This window comes from Struthio camelus, chromosome 4 (genome assembly GCF_040807025.1).
Source record: "Struthio camelus isolate bStrCam1 chromosome 4, bStrCam1.hap1, whole genome shotgun sequence".
NCBI classification, from domain to species: Eukaryota; Metazoa; Chordata; class Aves; order Struthioniformes; family Struthionidae; genus Struthio; species Struthio camelus.
In genome coordinates this window covers 42,994,616-43,007,273 of record NC_090945.1, presented here as the reverse complement: position 1 = coordinate 43,007,273, position 12,658 = coordinate 42,994,616, and the positions used below count along the sequence as shown (strand labels likewise).

The window sequence follows — 12,658 nt, the reverse complement described above, 5'->3', positions numbered from 1 at the left end:
CTAAAGGAAAAAGTTCAAACAATTGCAACTGTAAGGCACTTGTATAACTTACAGGTACAGACCTAAAATCAGATTTGTGTTCTGCTATTAATTGAGTCCAGGTATGAACTTCCAAGCACACAAGCTGAAAGGGAAAATTTTATCTTTGTGTCATGAAGCTCGTGAGACAGCAAGATCTCAAGGCTCTGAGAAGTATTTTATTTTTAGCTGAGTAATAGCGGAGAACAAAGCTGCTTCATTCATTTCTTTGTGTATCATAGACACCAGCTTTTAGTCTTTCTCATAAACCCCTTTTACCGTATTGTTATTATAGGTCTTATCTTCTGTTGTATCGTTTCAGTTCTCCTTAGTACCAGTAAGGGAAAATCATGTAGCTAGGACTCATTTTTAGCTGACGTTTTCTGTTCAAGATCAGAATTTCAGAGGGGTAAGAGAGGACTGGATTGTTTTCATTTAAGTCAGTTCAAGTTTACTGCTTATGTTAGAAAAAGCCAGTAGGATGAGATTTAGAAAGTAAAATATCTTACTACGCAGCTGAGGCATACTGAAGGTGGTGAGCATGAGCAAACTAGGAGAAAGTTATAAAAGCAAAAGAAGCTATTAATGAGATAAAATGATATTTTAAGGTAAATGATCCTTACGGAATTAAAATGTACAAAGTATTTATCGATTGATGATATTAGAAAGTGATAACCAGAATAGGATGTGCCTCTCATTAGTGTTGTGAATATTCAAAGGTACAGGTGCTTTGAGACTCATCCCTCTTGGAAACGTGGAAATAGTATGTATGCGTCCTTTCCTGATGGAATTTAATACTACTACTAAAAACAAAAACAAACAAAATCCATGTTCATTTGCTGAACTTGAGATTTTACTAACTCTATTTCAAACATGTTTTTAGGTTTCCGTTATTTTGACTGAACTCATTCGTTTCATTGCTGTCATGAAATGCATTTGACATCTAGTGTGTCTTATGATAAAAGCAAAATTCCACTTAATTATATTTGAAGAAAACTCTCAGTAAATGATGTTTCAAGAAAAACTTTCAAAGATATTCAGTATAGATTCAAACTATCAGGAAATATGATCATAGTGGATTTTCCAAGGAATGCAGCACCAAATTGCCTTTGAAATTTAGCAGCAGCAAGGCTTTTAACTGCTTTAGATGCCTCAGAAAATCCAAAGCCTGATCCCATTTTAGGCACTAAATAAGTAGTACCCAAAGTGGATGACCTTTAAGTGCAGAATTCAGAGGTAGCCTCTTATGTAAAGGCCGCTTTTACTGTTTGAGAGTTCTTTTTTTACATTGCAGCTGGCACCTGTTCCTATTTTGGTGCTTATTAAACTGACACAACACAATATAATTTAAGAGCGATATTATCCAAAGGCTTTATTTGATTTCCCTGCTCCTGTCCATTTTTGCGTTTTTCAGCGGCTTTATGACTTTTATCTAGAAAAAGAGCTATCTGAAGAACAGCTGACGTTTTGAATAGTAACCTAATTTGCGCCGTGACCTTCCCCCTTCTCTTAATAATATAAAAAAGCAGATTATTACCCCACTGACTTATTTTTAGAAGTCTTCACTTCAAAATAGCTATTGGATTTCCCTAGGCAGTTTTGAATTGTTTTCCACTGATATATTCAAAGCTTGTAAAAGTCACCTATGTGTATGCTTAATTACTTAAAACAATTTTTTTTTTGGTACATTGGAGCAAACGGTTTTTCTACGCATTAGCTGGCGTTCTTACAGTATGATCTGGTATCTGTATATTGTGTGTTACTCTGTAATCTGTATTTGGAGACAGATGTCACTCTTGTGCTTTTGCACGCTGAGTATCTTAATGATAACGAAGAGCTATTCCCTGCTTGTAGTGTTATTACTAGAATATATCTGTAAGTTTATGCTGTAAATGGCCTTGAAACGTGCAGCTTTTTGTAGTTTCCCATTTTTCCCATTCAAAATAGTTTCGGGGCGGGGGGGACTCAAAATACAAATGCAGATGACAATTTCCTGTTACATCGTTTTCATTCCATGTAGTCACCCAGTGGTGTCATGCTTCTAAGACTGGATCTCTGTTGTGTAAAAAGCTTGTGCTTCTTGCTCCTAGGCCGTGATTTTGCTCATGTCTTCAGTAGTAGCTTTTGCAGTAGAGAGATGAGAACGGTTTAAAATCTTGGAGAAGTTTCGGTGTGGTCCTGCCACAAGCTCAGTGCTGCCATTGTTCATAAAAGAAGAGCTGAAGACTCTTTTTGAGTCTTTTCCTGTTGAATAAGAGCTGAAAACCTGTGATCTGGACTAGCTTGTTTTATTTTCTTTATTTTCGTAAAGCTGAACTGAAGGTGTCTTGCAGTATGTAAATGGTGAGCAGACCTCTGCTAGTTTTTGGGAGTGACTCATGCTGCACGTTAAAGAACTATAAAATTCAAGCTTGTGTATCAACGTGTGGTCCTCTTACACTCACTTATGAGCAGGGATGAACTTTACCCTGTAGCGAGCATAGAATAGCCACATGGAGAAAACAGTCTTAAGAATTAAATGCCTTCTGATGTCCTTTTCTAGCCATTGATAATTTACTGATCAGAGGCTTTAAAGGCTTTTTTAAATGTTATGTGACACCCCATATGAGATTTCTAGAGAATCTTAGAGTAGTTCTGGTGTAAAAAAAAAAAAAAAAAAATATATATATATATATATATATATATATATATATATATATGATAATTCCTAATGGGGTAAGATACTGAACAATACAAAAATAACCTTTTTAAATTATGTGATGGGAAGAAGCTGGTTAGCTTTATGGCATGGTGGGGGGACGTAAATCTTACCTCGTTACAGTCCTAACAATGAATTTCATTAATTATTTTTAAGCAGAAGATTGACAAATCTGACCCTTTATTAAACTAGGTTCTCAAGAACCTCTTCTGACTGTCTTTAAAATGCACTATTTTGGCAAGATGCTATTCCTATTTTCGCTAAAAATATTCTTGGGGAAGGATGACTTCAGAATGTGTATTGGAGAACAGCTGTAACTTTTTTCCTGACTGTTGTTGATTGATGTGGGCAAATGATGGAAAATAATGCTCACCAGAGGTAAAATAGCTGTGCAGAGAAGCCTGAATCACTCTAAAGTGCTTAATGAAACTTAAAGACGCTGTAACTAGTATGGGTTTTCTCAGGTTGGATTTTACCTTTAAAGACGCTGTAACTAGTATGGGTTTTCTCAGGTTGGATTTTACCCCTCTGCATAAGTATTGGTGTGACTGTAGAGCAAAATTTTTCTTATAGTATCGTCACATTGCACAGGAGTATACTATAAAAATACTTGCTTCTGTGTGGTATTGAACAGTATTCAGTTTTTCATAGAATCTTGAAAGAACAAGGAAATGTAATAGCACATTAAGTTTTATCTTAAAGCATTCAGGGATAGATAGATAAAAATACAATCAAACTAATCCTATGAGGTTTAGGAAGCTGATAATGAGTGACACAAATATACGACTTAAAACTGGAATAGAATTATGTTTTCAAGGAAATTGGAAATAAATATTTAAGATACGTAATCCACAGAAACATGCAGAAAGAATTGCATTGGTTTGCCTGGTAATGTTTAGGTTTAAAAGTGCTTTTACTTCAGGAAATGACTTTAGTATGCTTCTCTTCTCTTATGTCCCCCGCTATGAATTACCACTATTAGACACCTAATTTTATGAAAAACTAAAAAACAAAACAAACTCTTGATTACTTGATCAAGGAAGCACTGTGTGAAAACCTGCATAATCCTTATTTCAGTACATCTTTTCAAAAAACATTCTTAGATTAGAATGCAACAGTTGCACCTTTCAGAATAGAAACTTGAGAAATTTTTTTCCTGAATCTGGCTCCACTAACATTTAAGATGAAAAAACTGCACTGTGATAGTAATACTCAAATTTAGTATGGCATTGTCTACCTAAGAATGCTGTATAAGGAGCTGATGACTTTTTGTTCTGAAAAATATCCTGATGATGGCAAGAAAGTTAATCAGAGGATGAACTTTTGGAAGAGAAGCAGCCTGACAATGGAAGAGTGTGGACAAGATAGGAAAGACTGCAATAGTTGAAAAGTGAGAGACAGAAAATGTTGAAGCTAACTGATTTGTGATAATTTTTCTTTCTTTTATGAGTCTTGCAAGTATTCATTGCCTGAAAATTCTGGTGTTCAGGCCTTATGATGCTCAAAATTATATGATGTTTACAAATATTTCTTAGAGTTGAATATTCTCTCGTCTGGTCTAGTAGTGCATTAATGTCATGCCAAAAGTGTTGCCTAAATACACGTAGGGTCTTCATTTTGTTTCATGTTTCATTTTGTGCTATTTAATAATATACAGTATTGTTACAATATAAGTATCATAGCAATGTAAATTTGGTGAAAGTTAAATATCCTTTATTGGTCATGCGGGTCTGCTTTTGTATCATTTCAGAGCTGCTGGTGAATCTATAAACTTAATGTCTTAGTTCTTGGCTTTACAACCCTTTAGCATTCTCTTTATCTGGAGAGAATGAAGAGGGATTGAAAAGAAAGTGCTTATGCATGTCTACATGTATAAGAGTGCTAGATCATGCATTTCTAAATTATTTAATCAGAAACATATTCCAAGTTTGTTAAAGAAATACCTTTTCCATTGGCTCAGATTTCATTAGACTTCTCAGGCATGTCGAGTTTCAGCTAGGGAATGTGCTTTGTTTTGAACTCGGTCAGCAACCCCTATAAAACCGTTTAATTAACTTTTTGCCAGTGTCAATATAGGTCTATTATACTGGGGAGACTAGGTGAGCTCCCTCTGGTGGCTCGTTTCCATTGACGTTGTTATCTTTGCTTTACTAAAGAATCTGTTCACTCAAGTGAACGAGGCTGCTGACCCCGTGAATCAGTGAGGGATCAGTTCCTTGTGGACTTGCTTTTTAATTGAAAAACATCAATAATATTCTTAGAAAAGAAGCACCAGCATTTGAATTCACAGGAGTTTTAGTTTCTTAGCAAAATAAATGAGGAAGTATTAGGTTACTTAAAGTGAGCAAATAAAATAGAACGACTTCTGTCTAAGTACAAATCACACAATAGATGGCAATAATTTAGGAGTAGCTCCCCGTTGAAATAGGTCAATGTTTGCTCTCAAACTTAGGAAATATTTGGATATTAAAGAAAATTATTCAAGAATGTGAGGTCTATGTTTTTAAAATAGTTAAATCCTGCAGCTGAACTACAATTTTAAGTAACCTGAGTCTGGTTGTCAGGATTCATATAGGCTACTTCATAGCATTAAAGGGAGGCATAAAACATCCCACTCGCATATAGTCATCTTAAAATTATGAAGCCAGGAGATGTTGTAGGTTAAAAACATCAACAAGTTTAAAGTGATTTTGCTACCTCTGTAAATTTAAAATTCCATAGATCCTTTCAAACTCCATGCTGTTGTAATTCAATAGGATCCTTATCATATTGACGGTGAACCATTCTGCCTCTGAAACAGTGGGAGAAGTTTCAAAGCCAAACAACAAGCAGCCTTGGAGATAAGGTTCAAAACTCCCTCAAAATAGAAGATATCTTTTATCAAGCTATTTTCAGTGAAAACTAATTACTGAAAGACTATCATTTAAATTACAAAAAGCATAGTTCTTAGAATATGAATATTTAGCCAAAAGATAAAACCTGCCCAGGTTATTTCTGAAGAAAAGGTGGAGAAAAGGGTGACTGGAGATGATAATGGGACAGAAATAGCAGTATTTATGCACCAGTACAGGCTGGGGGTTGACCTGCTGGAAAGTAGCTCTGCCGAGAAGGACCTGGGAGTGCTGGTGGACAACAAGTTAAGCATGAGGCAGCAGTGTGCCCTTGTGGCCAAGAAGGCCAATGGTCTCCTGGGGTGCATTAGGCAGAGTGTGCCAGCAGGTCGAGGGAGGTGATCCTGCCCCTCTCCTCAGCCCTGGGGAGGCCACATCTGGAGTACTGTGTCCAGTTCTGGGCTCCCCAGTACAAGAGAGACATGGCACTCCTGGAGAGAGTCCAGCGGAGGGCTACCAAGATGATTAGAGGGCTGGAGCACCTCTGCTATGAAGAGAGGCTGCGAGAGCTGGGCCTGTTCAGCCTGGAGAAGAGAAGACTGAGAGACGATCTGATCAATGTGTACAAGTATCTGAAGGGGGAGTGTCAAGAGGATGAGGCCAGTCTCTTCTCCGTGGTGCCCAGCAACAGGACAAGAGGCAACGGGCAGAAACTGAACCACAGGAAGTTCCATCTGAACCTGAGAAAAAACTTCTTCACTGTGAGGGTGACAGAGCATTGGAACAGGTTGCCCAGAGAGGTGGTGGAGTCTCCTTCGCTGGAGATATTCAAAAGCCGTCTGGATGTGATCCTGGGCAATATGCTCTAGAGGTCCCTGCTTGATCAGGGAGGTTGGACTAGATGATCTCCAGAGGTCCCTTCCAACCTAAACGATTCTGTGATTTTAAATTTAAAAGAAAGAGACTGTTAAAAAAAGGGAAAAATTATGATATAATAAGAAATAGGCGTTTATAGGAAGCTGAGAAGAAATAGTATAATAAAAGTGTTTTGGATGACTATTCATTTGCATTTTTAATACATTCTTTGCATTTTTTCAGGACTGTTAAACATTCTAGGAACTGAAGTTCACAAAATAGCTAATGCTTAGCAAACATTACAGAAAAATGTAATCTAAAAGTGAACCTTTAATAATCGCACAGATGGACCTGGTTGTAAGATTTTATTTTGATAGCATAAATTGTGCATCTGTGTTCATTCTTTTCAAATGATGATTATATAGCACAATTCATACTGTAAATCTCAAATACAGTGCTCTGCATCTGAATGAATACCTCCTGCTTACCAAAAAAAAAAAAAAAAGAAAAACCTTGGTCTTATCATATAATTATAGGTAGCCAGTAACAGAATAGGTGTGTTAGCAAATAATATTTTACTGTTGTCCTATTGTTTTAGAACCATATCCCACTGTGCCTGATTTGAGCATCTCCCTAATGTTATGATCAGAACTGTGAGAACTGAAAAGTCTAATTTTTGAGGAAATTGGCCGTGCCATTTGTTGAGGACCAAGAAGCTTACATAATGCACTCTGGGACTATGTTTGCATTTTTGCAGCTGATCGTATTAGGATTTCTGAGTCATCCTGTGACTAAGGAATATGCTGGTTCTTCTCATCAGTCTGTGCTACCACCTGCTATCAAACTTCTCTTTGTTGTTCTACCAGCGTTTGTTCCACTTTCCTATTTGTACTACTGAACTTCATCCCATTTCTAATGCTGTCATCTGTAACATCATCCAGGTCTTCCTGTATTGTGCCGTGGCCGTCTGTTGACTGATTGCTTTAAATCTTGATGAAGAACTTCAGTCCGTTCTTACGGAACAACATTAGTGCTCTATAAGATACTTACATTCATATTTGTAGAATTTATCTAAAACTAAACAGATATGATGGATTCCATGGCTTGCTGCATTTCGATGTTTTTCGATGTTTCTGTCATAAAGACTGTTAACCACCTTCTGTTAGGGATCAAAGTTAAAACACTTTTACCTGTGTTTCACTAGGAAGTGACCTAATAAAGAATGAAAAAGTTCTTAAATATAGATATATATATAAATAAATATAGATAAATATATATATTTACTGTTTACTTTTCAGTATTAGTTTCTTAGTAAGTACCATTTTTCAGCACGTAACTCAGTAACTCATTAGCCTTTTCCTGGACAACTAGACTTAGAATTGTGATCTGAAGTAGTAAGCGGACAATAGTGTTTTAGTTCTGTGTTTGTATGCAGGTGGACGTGTGCAGCCAGACAGCATGGCATGAAGTTTTCTTACTTGCACCAGTACAAAGCCAGAAATGTCATTTCGTACAGCGTAATTTTATGAAAAGATACCTGCTTTATTTTTTTATTGGGAGGCCCAGCAATGTCCCTAAGCAGACAGGTTGAGAGGTTAGCGTTCTTAACAAAGGTAGAACTAGCTGAACTGGACAGGTGATATGAGCACTTCGTGCTTGGGGGCATAGGCCAATTTTTTTGTTTGCTGAGTGCTGCAAATTAGAATAAACATAATAGTATCCCTGTATATGATGTAAGTAACTAAGTGCCATTGCAGTATAAATAGTAGTTTCTGAGTGTTCAGATGCTTTAACTGCATAATTTAATTTCTTTTGTAGTGCATATTGGTTAAACAGCTATCCTTCCAGCTCTGAGTAGGAGTTAGTTTGTCATTAACTTTTTCTGTTTGTTTTTATGAAGTATGGTTACATTTAGACACAAATCCCGAATTGTCACTCTAACTTGTGAGAGAAATGGGCTATTTAAATTACTGCCAGGTTGTGGAACTTCAGTGCAAGTCTTCCTTTGTCCCTATTTCATGAGGCCACTGTCATGTGATATGTAAATAGTACATTTGATTTAATTTAGATGAAATAAACTTAGTGCTAATACTGTATTGGAAGCATCCATCTGGAAAATTTAGTGCTTAACAACGGAACTGAGAAGTCTTCTTAATTTTGCTATCTAGAAGATAGTAAGATGATAGATTTTAACATCTGGGGGTCACATTTCGTTCGATTTCACCACTGTTCTGTCATTTCATATCTCATTTGCATCAAATCTAAGCTGCATCTAGGTAAACTTTTTGACACCTCTTTGTATTGTTACAGTATTTTTGCAGAGCATTCTGAAGAAAAAAAACCCAAAAGTGTGTGTAAGACTGTGGTGTGCAATGTCTTTCAAGAAGTCTTGCAATTTTTGTGCATTTTCCATTTATTCAATTTTTATGACATACTGATGGTAACTGCAAATATATCTGGGTGGGGTTCTTTAGATTTGCAAAATAATGTTCCCTCACTGTGTCGCCTTTTAAGTTTTCCAAACAAATCGGTGCATTTACAGAAAAAAGTAAAGTTTCATAGATTTGCAGGTGTATTTGCCAACATGAGTGTTGTCTAATGGAAGTGCAGGAATCATTGAAACACAAGCATCCATAGTGAGTCACTCGCTGCTAAAAAAGCAGTGGAGATGGGACAATCTCAAGCTGCTCCCTTTGACGTTCACATATGGAATTGTATGGTATTTGTTATGATCTTGAGAGATAGCATTTGGAAGGCAGTACCTGTAGTCAATGACTTGAGGTAGGCTGATGTATTGAAGAGCTGTCATTTTAAATGTAATGCAATTTTTTCAGGTTCAGTGAGAAAAAGTGCCTGCATTGTAGCATAGCAATAGTAGGAGGCAAAAACAACACTGAATCTTAACCCAGCTTTACGTCCGTAATTTCACCTTTCGTTTGCTGCTCCTTTCTATTGTTGTTGTTGTTTACTTTGATGTCAACTTTCATTTCTCGTAGTGTAGTCTTGAATATATTCCGAACCATTCCCGATTCATAATTACTAGAATAAAAATAAACAAATGCTTGTACTTCACACAAAATCGTATGAGGCTCTATAGGACTGAAATCATGTTATAACTTACATCTTTAGGAAGGTCACAGGGCAGGCTCTTTTTCTTTGATATTGACACTCAGTGAATTTCTAACACAAGTTCTGTGAATGCATCTAATAGTCCTGTTCTCAGATTGATTTAAAGGACACAGTCTGCTGTTGAGGTTGCTTGTACTTCATTGCTGAAAATATAAAATCAGATAATTTTTACCCTGGCAGTCATCTACCATTTTATTTTATGTAAAAGGTGCATTTAAAGAATTTAGTCTCTTTTCAGCTATTAGGTTTTAATTTTTTAATTTACTTTGCCTTACCCTTCCGAGACCTTGGATTTTTAGGTGTTCTAAGCCAGCACTATATGTGCAGAGACCTTAGAAGCAGTAAATATGTTCTTCCATGTCTGTACTGGTTTGTTTTTCAGCTTCTCTGTGAAGCAAAAAGAGCTATGCTTAGTAAAGCATGATGAAATGATGTGGGATAATGTGCACTATCCTATGAATTAGCAACATGGAAGAAAAAAAATCCAGAGGCATTCATTTATTGGAAACTTTCAATTGTTTACTTCTTTAAAACACTATATTCATATCCTTTTAAGTAGTATTTCTCAGCACTTCATCCAATTGTGAAGCTAAAGGTGGGCAAAGAGGAAAGCTACAAAAAAAATGAACGTTTTGATAACATGATGGCTACATTCAAGTCTAGACTCATCAACTCCATATAGCATTTGAAAAGTGACTTCTGATATGACTTCTCACAGCCGTTCAGTGACGTAACTACTGAAAAAGACAGAAATTCTATTCACCATTTTTAAACAACTTAAAATTTTACTTTTGAGGAGGACTTACTCACAGGAGAGTTCTGTCTGAAGCTCCTGTATTCCTGAGGCCTCTCCGCTTGAAGCCAGTCCACAGTGCGGAACAGTATTTAAGACATATTCATCCAGATGACAAAGAAGATCAGGTTTCCCCATTGAGAGGAAAAGATATCTGTAATCCAGTCCCTGCTCCTTTGAAGCGTGGACATTTAAAAATAATTACTCTCCTCCATTTTGTCTGGCTAAAGATATATTTTCATATTTATCTTTACTCCGTGGTTAACTTTGTACTACACTGGCTTTTATTTATTTGTTTATTCTTTTACTGGAAGGAGTGGGAGGCGATATAAGGGATTTTCTTAATTTATCCAAAAATTTCCTGTACCACTACTGTCTCGTGACTTGAGAATACTGTGAAGCCCAAAGGACTGGTTTACATCGGTCTTCTCTGCTCCACTTGAGAAAATTGTTGCATTTTCAATTTAGGTGATAGAAGCTTTTTCTAGTTAAGTAGCTGTACCTCATCCCAGCTGATCATTATCTAGTACTGATATCCAGTTCCACAGCTGCTGTAATGGTCACACTTACTTGTCCGTACCTAAGATGCAAATATGAGAGAGGATGCAAGGCACAACAGGTATCCTGCATTATAGATGAGATCTATGTGTTCTTCTCTTTTTCCTCTCAAAACTTTATGTAGCAGGGTAAGTGCTATTTTAAGGGAAAGAAAACTACATTAATTTTTTCTGAGTAAGAGTGGACTCCTTTTTGACTTTTACGTCTTAGTATAACATAGTAAATACAGTGGGTCTGATTTTATGTTTGGAGATTGCTTTACTCTGGAGTATCTGCAGAAAAAGAAAAATTAGTTTTTAAAGAGTATTATTGGAGATTTATGTGTGTTTGTGTGTGCGTGTAAATAAATACATGCACATACATAAATACATAGTGGTATGTAACCTAATTTTTACCTAGTTGTTCTTTCTGTCTGCTGACAATATTCATGATTTCCTTATATCATTATTAAACATTTGCAGTTGTTGTATTAGTTTACCTTTTTGTAATTTTGTCATTTGTGCAGGTCAGAAGTGAGACTCTTAATTGCTTTCATGCATTTGTTAATATCAGAAGGAACCGCAGTTGTTCCTTTGCAGAAATTTTGGTTTACAGATGGCTTTGTACCTTACATAAGGATATCTAGGACTGCTGCGCATGGAAGTGCAGTGACAGAATGTTACCCAGAAGCCAAACACCTCTTTTGGTAAAGCCACGTTGTTTTGTTGTGCTCTTAAATATGGTAATGTTGAGGACAAATGAGGTGGTAGAGTTATGCTTATTCATAAAAAGTTTCTTACTAATGAAATGAGCATCTAACTGAGTTCTTTAATTTAGTGCTGAGGGCAGTATACCCTGGAGGACACTGGAGGTATACACTAGAGTTCAGGTAAGATATTTGGAGTGTATAGGAAACATGATAATAGGTTAGAATTATTTATAAAGGTGTGAGATCTCCCCAGTTAGATAGCAGAGTCAAGGGAGTGTGGCACGTGCAGTATATGTAACTTTTCGGAGCTGTTCTTGAGGAAAATGGAACTCATTCCTAGATCTCAGGACTACAGGCTGTAAGCCTGTACATTTTTTTACATCGTGTGTTCATAGCCAATGTTGCTTTTTGACAAAATATTTGGAGGCCACACTGTCAACACCTAAGCATTTTATGTCCACGTTTATTTTTATTTTTTATTTCAGTTCAGCTCTTGGCTTAAATACCAGATAATGGCTGAGATAGGTCTTAACTAAAGACGATTCTATGCTGAGTAGAAATTAATTACCTGTTGCTCATTTAAAAAGTGCTGTTTATGTGGGAAACTTATTGTATTTTCTTCAATTCTGGAATCTTGCAGAACTTTGGGATTTTGTAAGTGATGGCAACAAGTCAGAGTGGCAAGACAGTGGCAAGAACTTTTCTGACAGAAAGTTAATATTCCATCTATCTGAAGCTTACCTCAGGCTTGCACTTCTTTTCCTCTACTCCCTCTTTTGTAGCACTGTTGTGTTCGACTCCAGGTGGCGACTGCCTGAGATGTAGTAGAAAGTGGCTGGGGGGAACATAGAAGTCTGCAAATCACTCTCTAAATGTTGTGAAGTGCTTTGAGACCCTGGGAGTTAAAACGCATTGTAAATTGAGTCAACAGTCCTGTTGTCTTTCCAGGATAGGTTCTGATATTGTACTGCTGTTCAGAGATCATAGATGTATTCACATTAGATGCAAAAGCATTACATTTTAAAATTCTGTGGAGTACGTACTTGAAAAAGCAGAGAGGGAATGCAAGGCTAGAGCTTGGGACGGAA

The 12,658-nt window shown here is 36.6% G+C and overlaps 1 protein-coding gene across 1 annotated transcript in view; it reads left to right on the top strand.

Annotated features, from left to right (window-relative positions):
* Nucleotides 1-12,658, top strand: part of MARCHF1 (membrane associated ring-CH-type finger 1) — a 241,533-nt gene that overhangs the window by 95,098 nt on the left and 133,777 nt on the right. The window lies entirely within an intron of this gene.